The 11,672-nt window shown below is 48.3% G+C and overlaps 1 long non-coding RNA gene across 1 annotated transcript; it reads right to left on the bottom strand.

The window, feature by feature from the left end:
- Positions 1-8,151: 8,151 nt before the first annotated feature.
- Positions 8,152-10,749, bottom strand: LOC123460932. Its single transcript, XR_006637290.1, has 3 exons — positions 10,636-10,749; positions 10,296-10,512; positions 8,152-8,667 (listed from the first exon to the last, which is right to left on the bottom strand). It is a non-coding gene; the product is annotated as an uncharacterized LOC123460932 (long non-coding RNA).
- Positions 10,750-11,672: the final 923 nt, after the last annotated feature.

Raw genomic sequence — 11,672 nt, 5'->3', positions numbered from 1 at the left:
ACTCTTTCTCAGCCTTATTCTTTGAGACAGGGTTTGCTGAATCTAGAGCTCACAGTTTTGGCTAGACTAGCTAGCTAGTGACCCTCAGGAATTCCCTGTCTCTGTCTCCCTAGGGCTAGGATCCCAGGTATTGTCAGAATGCCTGGAATCTTACATGGGTGCTGGGGATCTGAACTCAGATCCTTGTGATTTTATGGCAAGAAAGTTACTAAATGAGCCATCTCTTCAGCACCACCCCCACAGCTTTCTTAGCAGGTAATCGAGGCCTTCCTATGTGGGACCCCTGACTCTCATGTGTGTGGTACCTGCACCCACTTACTTGCTAAGGATCTCAACTGCAGGCAGCTCTGTGGCCCGGCTGCCCTCGCCTTAATAGAGAGGACCTGAGATTCCTGAATAGACCCAGAACACCAGGGATGCAAGAAGGCAGCTCTCTGATGGCTCTGAGATGAAGCTGGTATTGCTTCCGGGGATTCGGAGGTCCTGTGGAGGGGCGGGGGTGAGCATAGATAGAAGACCCCTTCTTGCTTCTGTGGAAGTGTGCTGTGTCCCCATGCGGAACCTGGCTGGGTGACGTGTGGAGGAGCATTCTGGCCAAGGACTGGTGAGCACCACCTTCCCCTGACACGAACTCTGTGCCACACGGAGCCAGGCAAGAGCCGAGCGATGGGTCTGGTGTGCCAGGCTTCTTTAAGCCAGAACCCCGGCCTCCCCCGCAGCAACCTCCTCCCTCACGGGGCTGCTGTTTTTCATTTGCCCATGGCTCCAGCGTCTGTCACACAAGCAGGTGATTCGCAGGAATGCTAGGGCCATTCAGGGCTTCTAATTGAATGGTAAATGTTCCCCTGGGACATTGCTCAATCAATCCCTAATGAACAGAATGCATAAGGCACGTTCTGGGGACAGTGAGCAGCAAGGTCGGCAGACACGGGTGTTCTGATCTACTGGGACCCACAGCTAGAGAGCCGGAGGGTTTTCATGACCCTGCAAGTGAGCTTCCAGCAGCACCAGCACCACAAACAAGGCGACAGGGCAGTGCCAGGCGTGATGGCTGCTTGGAGCTGTCGGGCAGGGCCTGGGAGACACTTAGTCGGGAACGTGCTTCCCTTGTAAGCATGAGGACCTGAGCTTGACTCCCATCCCAACACCCGAGTAAAACTGCCAAACGTGGTGAGCTCCAGGCCCATGAGAGATTCTGCCTCAAAAAAAAAAAAAAAAAAAAAAAAGTGGATGGGGTTTCCGTGGGACTGCACTTGAAGTTTTCCTCTAGTCTCCACACACATGCAAAGAACACCCATCCATGCAGGTGCACACAATTCATGCATTAAAAGTAAATAAATAAAACAGCCAGGTGTGGCGGCACACACCTTTAACATCAGCACTCGGTAGGCAGAGGAAGGAGGATTGCAGTGAGTTTGAGGCCACCCTGAGACTACATAGTGAATCCCAGGTCAGTCAGGGAAACAGTACCTCAAAATGAGAGAGAGTGGGGGGGGGGGAGAGGGGGGAGAGAGAGAGGGTGGGGGAGAGAGAGAGAGAAACAAAACACAGGGCTGGAGCGATGGCTTAGCTGTTAAGGCGCTTGCCTGCAAAACCTAACAACCTGAGTTTGATTCCCCAATACCCACATAAAGCCAAATGCACAAACTGGCACATATATCTGGAGTTATTTTGCAGTGACAAATAAAGAAATAAAAATATTTTTTAAAAAAAGGGTGGGGGAGGTAAAACAAGGCATGCAGCTGACAGGGACTCCGGGGTGGGGTCTTGAGAGGTCAGTGTACCCCGGAGAATGAAGAGGCACTGGCCGGTAGCATCCAGAGCAGACACTTGCCCAGAGCCGTGTTGTGAAATGCACAGATAACAGGTGCTGAGCAGGAAATCAAGGTAAAGGAAGTTAGAGGGCCCAGGGGATGATGGGGTTTCAAAGCAGGGGAGCATGGGAAACTTTGGAGCCCCAGTTCTGATCTCAAGAACTTACTTGCCCCTGGGTTCTTTCTGGGGTAGGTCTGACCCACTTTACACATGTGCACCCCAATATTGCCCAGCTCCCACTCACACCTCCAAGTCTAGGCCTTTACTGCCCACAGCACAGGCAGCTTTGGGAGCCACTCCTATACAGTGCAACTGCCTCTGAGGATGAGGATGGGGGATCTATCTCCTCCAGGGGATGTTAAAGAGGTGTATCCACCTTCTCACGACACCAGCCCAAGGTTAATAGTCAGAAGGCCAGGGACGGGTCTGGCCAAGAGCGCACCCTGTGAGCGTCCTTCCTGCATCCCTCACAGCCTCCAGCAGGTGTTCAAGGACAGCGTGGTCGCGTTTGGTATCTGCATGGGGCCTCTGCTGCATATGAGGGAGCCCCCCTCCCGCTGCTGCCACAGCAAGATCCCTGACACCCCCTGCTCCCCCACAGGCCCAGCTCTCACCTCCACGCTGCTCTGGTAGAGAGGTTCACGAAGGTAGCAGGGGCCAGAAAAGAGGCACCGGCACCCCCTGGCTCCCTCAGCTCCCACACTCATGGCATCACCAGACGGTTCACAGGTCCCAGGCTTAGCAGGTCTCTGCTTGAATGTCTCCACTACACTCCCGGGGATCTCTGCAGTGCGATCTGCGCAGTGTCAAGCAGTGCTGGCCTCCAGAGCGGCCGTGCTTCAAAGGTCACGTCCATAGGCATGTACGGCACGTGGTCATGTGTGCGCAACTCACACAGGAACGCACATTTGCACATGGACTGAAACACTGGGTGCACACAATACGCGTGTTCACAGATGTACCAGAACATGTACCATGCAGATACATGGACACATTCAACACAAACACATACATGTAACACTTGCACATGGACACAGTGATGTGCTGCCACTCCTGTGTGCAGCTGGGCCACCCTCGCGATGATCACAAAGGTGGACGGAAGTGTTGAGGCCATGAAAGATGCCCAGCAGAGCTCCCAAGAGTCATCTGTAAACACGGTCATACGCTGCAGAAGCGCGTTTCAGTGAACGATGGGATGCGTACCTGATGGCACTCCCAAAGATTATATTCTGGGGAATCAAACCTGGGGACTCAGACTTTGTAGACAAGCACCTTAATTGCTAAGCCATCTCTCCAGCCTCAGGACTATGTCTTTTTTTTGAGGTCAAGGTCTCACTCTAACCCAAGCTGACATGGAATTCACTATGTAGTCAGGGAGGCCTTGAATTCACGGTGATCCTCCTACCTCTGCCTACTGAGCGCTGGAATTAAAGGCATGCGCCACCACACCTGGCTAGGACTAATTTTTATGTTAGGGGTTAAAGGGTGAGTGACCCTAGTGGGAAAGATGAGATCCAGCTGGCCACAGAGACGACAGTTCCTTCTCTAGGGGAGTTTCTCTTTGTAGAAACTCTGGCTCCAGAAGGTTCTCAATTTTTAAGCTATTTTCCAGAATGATAGATAACAGCACTGTTTCCCTGCACGGGCGCTTCGGCAACAGGGCTGTCAACATCTTCTGAAGAGCGCTGTGGCCAGTGAAGGGCAGGCTCTCAGCATGGCATCCTCAGGCCATCTCTCCACACCCTTCCACGCCCACCACTTGTTTGCACAGCTCAAAACTTAAGCTCAGGCCCAGGGCAATTTTTGAAAATAAGGTAAGATTTAGTAACAGCTTGTGAAAGTTTCCATTTGCTTCCCCTTTCTCTAGCACACATGTTCTCAGGATAGTGCTGAGCCATTATGGCTAGCCCAGAAACTCCCCATAGGAACAATGAATGAGACAGAGATGGAAAAGCAGAGGTCTATTCTGTTCGGTTTTTTTTTTTTTTTTTTTTTTTTGGATTTACGAGGTAATGTCTCATTATGGTCCAGGCTGGCCTGGAATTCACTATGGAGTCTCAGGGTGGCCTCAAACTCACGGTGATCCTCCTACCTCTGCCTCCCAAGTGCTGGGATTAAAGGTGTGCACTCCCAAGCCCAGCCATGACGCCCAGCCAGATGTCTATTCTGTTATGGAGATAGATGCCCGCAAGAACTGGAACAGATTTTGGTGCAAGCCTTGAACACTGAGTAAAATTAAAGTTGATAAAATGCCGGGACACTTCCATGTTGAAGATGATTGCCAGGGATGACCTGCAAGTGACCAGCAGGTGTCCGTGCGAAGTGGGCCTAGCAGGGCACTGTGTCCCCAGAATGAGGTCAGCTCTGGTGAGAACTTGTTCTCAGACATCTAAGCCTCCAGGTTCAAAGGACCGATTTGGACCTACAAAAACCATGATGTCTCCTATTTTTGCCTTGGCAGTGGGAAGAGCAAGACTCCCAGAAAATAGCTTCCTATCTGAAAGAAAATGTGAGCAATAGTCAAAGGCATGAGGGAAACAGGAAGCAAATATTTACTTGCACTGGCCTCACCTAAAGCCATTAGGTGTATATGTAGGCTAAAATGAAGACAAAGAACTCTGATGTGACACAATATTCTAGAACATTCTATGGGTGTATTTGTGGATATAAATGGCATCTATAGAATATTGTTGATTTTAAAATGTCTAAATTATCACTTAGACTGTGATTCCACGTATAGAAGTGATACATTTATATAATATAATTTTAAAAGTCATCATATTTCCTTTTGCTAAAAAGAATATGTTGGGCTGGAGAGATGGCTTAGCGGTTAAGATACTTGCCTGCAAAGCCCAAGAACCTAGGTTCACTTCCCCAGTATCCGCGTGAGCCAGAGGTACAACATGGGGCATGTATCTGGAGTTCATTTGCAGTGGTTGGAGGTCCTGGAGTGCCCATTCTCTATCTGCCTCTTTCTCTCGCTCTCAAATATCTAACTAACTAAATAAAAAGATAAAAAATAAATTGTTCAACATTGGGCTATATGATCTCTCACTGAAAGTGATAGCTCTGAGAATATTTTTTGTGTGTGTGTGTGTGTGCACGTGGTGTGCATTGGAGTGGCTAGCTTCTCATTGCTGGGACAAAGCCTTTCAGAAGCAGCTTATAAGAAGAAAGGCTTTATTTCAGGCCAACAGCTTTCAGGGGAAGGAAGCTTCATATGGCAGATAAAAGCAACTGGTGTGAGCACGTGACATGTCTGAGGCAGAGGGACAAGTGAACACACAGAAGACTAGAAACTGGAAACACCAGGGCCTCCAGCCACTGCAAACGAACTCCAGATGCATGCGCCACTTTGTATATCTGGCTTTACATGGGTTCTGGGGAATTGAACTGGGGGCCATTAGGCTTTGTAAGCAAGTGTCTTTTACCACTGAACCATTTCCACAACACTTGTATTGAAGATACAATACAATACAGTACTTGTATTGAAGAGTGAAACCCAGCACTACATAACCAAGTTGAGCATTGTATGCACAAAGGGCGAGGGTCTAACGAGTGAGGGGCAAGGAATTTTTGACTTTGAAGAATTCTTAGAACTTTTGACTTTGAGGAATTCCTAATCATCTGTCCAAGGAAGTAATTTAGGGGTATGACCTATTGGACTTCGCTGGTCTAGAACACACACACACACCCACACACACACTAAATTCACAAAACAATCACACTAAGCCTACCCGTTGCCTTCAAAAGATCTGTAGGCAATTTGTTATTTGTAGCAGGAGCTGTCTTCACTGTGGTCAGCATGTTTCACTGATGGACACTTGGTCAGGAGTGCAGCCAGGTCACTGAGGAAGTAGGGCAGCGAGCATTCTTCACAATCAGTCAGCATCTCTAACCATTCCTTGTCAATATCGGTCATCCGCATTCCCTCTGGTTACATTGCTTAAAGTGGGTGGATTACACGGCTGTAAGATTAACTTCAGGGCAAGTTTCAAGACAGGAACTTAGCAGAAAAATACATCTCACCGCAAGATTCTCAGAGAAGTTATTTGTAAGATCTGAAAGAAATATTCCCACAGTCCTTTTCCGTGGTTCATTCCTGTATTTCACATAGTTCATTCCAACACTTCATTCTTACAGTTCATCCCCATAGCTTTTTCCTACCACATAGAAACCAGAATCTGACCACATATACATACTATGGGCTACTTACTGAGGAAGCCTAATGTTTTGTTGCATGGACCCTCCCCTCTCCTTCAGAGACCTTGAGGGGGCCAGAATCCTGCTTTGTCTGGTGCAACCAAAAATGTCCTCTCTCTTCTCTTCAGACCCCTGCCACCCTGTCTGTGATTATTGGTGCCATCACCTCTCTTTCCTAAACCTTCGGCCTAAAGCACAATCTGACTCAGTGTCCCTCCCCCTAACCTAACCTGACAGGGAGGGAACTTGTGGCTCTTGTAAATGTCACCTTTGTGAGATCTATGAATTTTATTTCCCCCCATAATCTTATGAGCCTCCCTTCTCCCTCTAGAGGTGGATGTTTCAGTTTGGAGTCAACCTCTGTGCAGCAGGCTGGCATTCAGTCTTACATCTGCTTCTCTCCTCTATTCCACCCTCTGCCACAGCACCATGTGCCTGGACCAGAGATTTCACTGTGCCAGTGGACCCCAGCATCCAGGGCAGTCCAACACAGCAGCTTCCCTGGGCAGGGTCCAAGTGGCAGGTACCTTGCACAGTCTCCCAGATGTCCCCAGGGAGCCTGGCCCCAGTGCCCACAGTGACAACCTCATGTGGGTCCTCCAGGTTACAAGCTTTCCCTTTCTGCATCTCGTTTCCTCACTCACCCACCGTGATGGCTAATGCTGGCTGTCAACTCCACAGGATCTGGAATCACTTAGGACATAAACCTCTGGACATGTCTGTAAGGGAGTTTCTACACGGGGGGGAAGGGAGAGGGAGAAAGATCCACTCCACTGTGAGCGGCACCATTCCATGGTGTGGTGGTATCTGTGGCAGTCAGGTTCACATTGCTGGTAGAAATCACCCAACCAAGAGCAGCTTGTGGGAAAAAGAGGCTTATTTTGGCTTACAGGCTTGAGGAGAAGCTCCACAATGGCAGGGGAAAATGATGGCATGAACAGAGGGTGGACATCACCCCCTGGCCAACATAAGATGGACAATAGCAACAGGAGAGGGTGCCAAACACTGGAATGGGGAAACTGGCTGTAACACCCATAAGCCCACCCTCAACAATACACTCCCTCCAGGAGGCATTAATCCCCAAATCTCCATCAGCTGGGAACCTAGCATGCAGAACACCTAAGTTTATGGGGCACACCTGAATCAAATCACCACCCATGGGCTGGGGTCCCAGACCGAATAGAAATGAATATTCATCAACATTCACCTCCCTCTTCTTCCTGAATGTGCAATATGACCAAGCTGCTCCTTGCTCCCATGGCCACGCCCCCCCCATGCCAAGGTGCACTGTGCCCCCAGACTGTGAGCCAAGGGCCGGGTAGGTGGCTCACTGGATAAAGCGGTTGCTATAGCAGCAGGAGGATTGGAGTTCAGACCCAACAGAGCCCACGGAGCTGTAACCTTGGTCCCTGAGAGGAGGAGGTGGGATCCAAGCAGCTAGGCAGATGACCTGAATCAGCGAGCTCTTGGTTCACGTGAGAAACTCTGCCTCGATGAATGCGGTGGGGAATAAATGAGGATGACACCCAACGTCAACCTCTAGCCCCTGCTCACACATATGTGTACATGCACCAGCACGCACATGTGACCTGCATATGCACACACATGCACACCATACCACACCACACACACATACACACACAAAAAAAACCGTGAACCAAAATAAGTCCGTCCGTTCTCAGGTGGCTTTTATCAGCTATTTTGCCACAGCAGTGAGTGAAATTAACTAGAATATTATGGGAGCTTTGGAATCAACTCCCACAGAAATCCCTCCTGCAAGTCTCCTTTGTCTGGAGGTTTGCCTCTGGGGGTCAGGCCTGGAATAGGGAGCCTTTCGCATCCAGGACTGCCTCTCCTGGCTGCCTTTCTACGTTCCTCCAGCCTGTGAGCTCTGTGAGGGCAGAGACCATGGCTGGCTCAAAGTCTTGGTGCTTGACCATCGTCTGTATTGGCCCACTGGGAATCCCTGGTTCTGCCAATCACACCACGAGCTTTAGTCGCCCCAGCAGCACAGAAGTGGGGTTACTTTCTTGTTAGTCCTCCCGCCCCTGCCAACACAACACACAATTTATTAGAGAAATTTTATTCAAAATCAGTGTCTGAGTCGAGGCAGCCAATATGTCCTTGGTTTGCTTAAATCTATGTCCTGTTAGAACTGTTTCCTGCTTACGTTACTCAGGTAGGGGAATCCTCTCTTCTCTTTGTTGCTCAGTTTGGGATTTTGAGACCAAAAACCTTCACTATGGCCCACCTTCTTCACACTGTTGAGACATGGTGCTTTCCCCCCAGGTACAGCAGAATGGATGCCATCTTGGAGTAGAACGTACTCGGGTCAGGTAGCCACGGCAGCTCGGAGTGGAACAGTGCAGTGACCGGCAAGCCTGTGGCCATGGCAATGGAGTTATTGGCACTCCCTAGGAGACTGCGGAGGGAAGGTCACAGGAGCCCCACCGGGGACTCCTGCTATTGTCCCCGCCTGTAGTTGCAAGTGATCTTGGGAGAAGCCAGAGAATGTAGGAGGTTGACTAGAAGGACAATTCCATGATGTGGCTTCCGTGAGGTCATCGCTCATCTTGGGGTGCTATTTTGGGGTGACACGGCTGCATTTGAGTCACTCATGCTTCCATAAGTAACTCCCCATCCATAGCCCTGTAATGCATGAAACCCCAATAAACTCACTGGTTCGCCAAGATTGGCTTTTGGTAAAACTGTGCCTTGGTCTGTCATTTGAGGCCTATCTGAGGTGAGCCAACGTGGTTCCCCATGGAAGAAGACTCACGTGACAACTGTATGTTCCCATCGTTTCGGGCAATGCCCAGGACTGATGCCTAAAACTCTTTGGCTCACACTGGAGACCACTGTGTGTGACACACTGCATCACTGACTGCTTACCAAGTGCTATTCCCTTACAGAGACACAATGGTTTAATTATAGAAAATACTTAAAAACTCTTCCTAGTGTCATCCCTCAGCATGTAAGTATCACATTAGTATTTCTTTAGAGTGTATTGTATTAGAATGTTTGATTTCAAAAATTGTTATTTGAATTGCTGGCTTGAGTTTCATAAAAATATCATTAAATGAATATTGGCTTGGGGTTAAGACAGAATTTGTAAGTTTCTTAAATGCCCCCAAACATATTTCTGCAACTTTATACTATGTGTTTACATATTTTTAAAAATATTTTTATTTATTTATTTGAGAGAGAGAGAAAGAGGCAGAGAGAGAGACAGATAGAGAATGGGTGTACCAGTGCCTCCAGCCAGTGCAAATGAACTCCAGATGCATGCACCATCTTGTGCATCTGGCTTATGTGGGTGCTGGGGAATGGATCCTCGAACTGGGGTCCTTAGGTTTCACAGGCAAGCACTTAAACCGCTAAGCCATCTTTCCAGCTCCCTATGTGTTTATATTAAGGTGGCTTTCAGCACTAGTGATTTTAAAATCAGCACATTGATCAACTCTGAAAAACGTTAGAGATTCTCTGTGCCCTGTGATATCAAATATTTGGCCAAGATTTCTCTATGTAAAAATAAACAAACACATCAACCTCATTAGTATGTAAATTCAAATCATTACTATGCAAATCAATATTATTATGTAAATTCACCCATCTTTGCTAAATGGTATATATACATCAGGGAATCATTCTAAACTAAGTTTAAAATATTTATTATTGGTAAATATTTGAATGTATTCATATTTTATGTGCCTATATATCTAGAGTTGTATAGAAAATTCCTCAGGTAAAAAGAGGTGGTGTGAGAAAGTTGAAGAAACCCCGGTCTAAAGGTAGGTGTCATGTCATGGCATCTTTGAGTGTTTAAGTGGGACACAGTTTTATATATATATAAATCATCTGGATTCTGGGCTTGGAAAGAGAGTGGAGATAAAAGACTAAACTCGCCGGGCATGGTGGCACACGCCTTTAATCCCAGCACTCGGGAGGCAGAGGTAGGAGGATTGCCATGAGTTCAAGGCCACCCTGAGACTACAGAGTTAATTCCAGGTCAGCCTGGACCAGAGTGAGAACCTACCTCGAAAAACCAAAATAAATAAATAAATAAATAAATAAAAGACTAAACTCTATGATGTAAAATGTGTGGACGATTGAGTAAAGACAAGGATAAGCGTGTACAAAATGTATGTGTGTGTGTGTATGTGTGTGTGTGTGTGTGGTGCGCGTGCTCACGTGTACACACACTGCTGTGGTAGTTACCCTCGCATTGCTGGGACAGAACATGCAACCAGAAACAGCTTATGGGAAAGGGGGCTCACTTCTGGATCACGGCATCCAGGGGGATGGGTTGTGGTGGGGAAGCATAACAGGCAGAAAGCGGGGCACCACATTCCCCACAGCAGCCAGGAAGGAAGTAGTTGGGAGTACGAGGTTTGGGGCTCGGCGACAGTACTCCGAAGTCTGTCCCCAGTGACACATGCTCTTCAGCAAGGCTCCATTTCCCAAAGGCCCACAGTTTTCTCAAATTGCCACCAGCTGGAAACCAAGTATTCAAAGCATATGAGCTCATGGGAGGAATTTCATTCAAACCACCATCCCCATATACACTGTCACCAGCTCACTACCATTGTGACAAATTGTCTGAGATCACCATCTTACCAGGGAAAATGTGTATTCTGGCTCGCGGCTTCAGAGTCAGCAGTCGGTGATCAGCGGACTGGATGCTATGGGCCTGATGCACCGTGGGACGTGGCGCAATGGGGCTGCTCACCTCGCGGCTGCCTGGAAGCAGAGAGAAGGAGAGTGCTGCAGTCATCTTCGCGCTGCTGGGACGAACATCCAAGTGAGACACAGTTTAGGGGATGGATGAGGGGATTTATTTCAAGCTTGCAGATCTAGGGGGGAAGTTCACTAACTCTACCAGGAGTAATGCAAGTGATTGTCTAGATGAGTTATGTTCTATGTAATGTGTCTTAAGTTTATAATGAGGTGAGAGTCAATCCTAGGCTTATCTGACACCAAAGGTTGGGGCCTCTGGAAAAGTGAACCTGGGTGAGCACTGCTGGTGGTACCCAGGTGTGGTGGTTTGAATAGATGGTCCCCAATATATTCAGTTTTTTATTTGTTTGTAGTTAGCATCTGCAGCCACCTGGATGGAGGCAGTGTCACTGGGTGGATCTTAAGGTGTGGTGGTGGGTTTGAGATTTCAATCTAAAGATAGGCAAAGTGTGCCTACCTGGAGTTCCTGAAGTGTGCTGTGATGTGTGGCCTTTGGCTTGTGCTTCTGTCTGTCTGCTTGGGCCTGTGAAGGCAGGCCAGCTTCTTCTGCCATTATGGAACTTCCCCTGGATCTGTAAGCTCCAATAAATATCCCTTCCTCCATCACTGTGCCTGGTCTGGAACCTGAAGCTGTCTGCTACACCAGGCATCTCCAGTCTTGCCTACCTGCCCATGTGGCTACTCAATGATGGGTGAGTTGCTGCATCCATCCTCTTGAGGAATAAGGTGCTTACCTACTGTGTGAATGTGTGTGTGTGTGTGTGTGTGTGTGTGTGTGTGTGTGTGTGCGTGCATGTGCGTATGTGTATGCGGGTGCATGTGCCACAGCCCACATGTGGAGATCAAAGGACAGCCTAAGTTTTTTTTTGTTGTTGTTGTTATTGTTGTTTTCACTTCCTACCTTGTTTGAGACAGGC

This window comes from Jaculus jaculus, chromosome 5 (assembly GCF_020740685.1).
Source record: "Jaculus jaculus isolate mJacJac1 chromosome 5, mJacJac1.mat.Y.cur, whole genome shotgun sequence".
Lineage (NCBI taxonomy): Eukaryota > Metazoa > Chordata > Mammalia > Rodentia > Dipodidae > Jaculus > Jaculus jaculus.
This window is presented reverse-complemented; position numbering and strand designations above follow the sequence as displayed.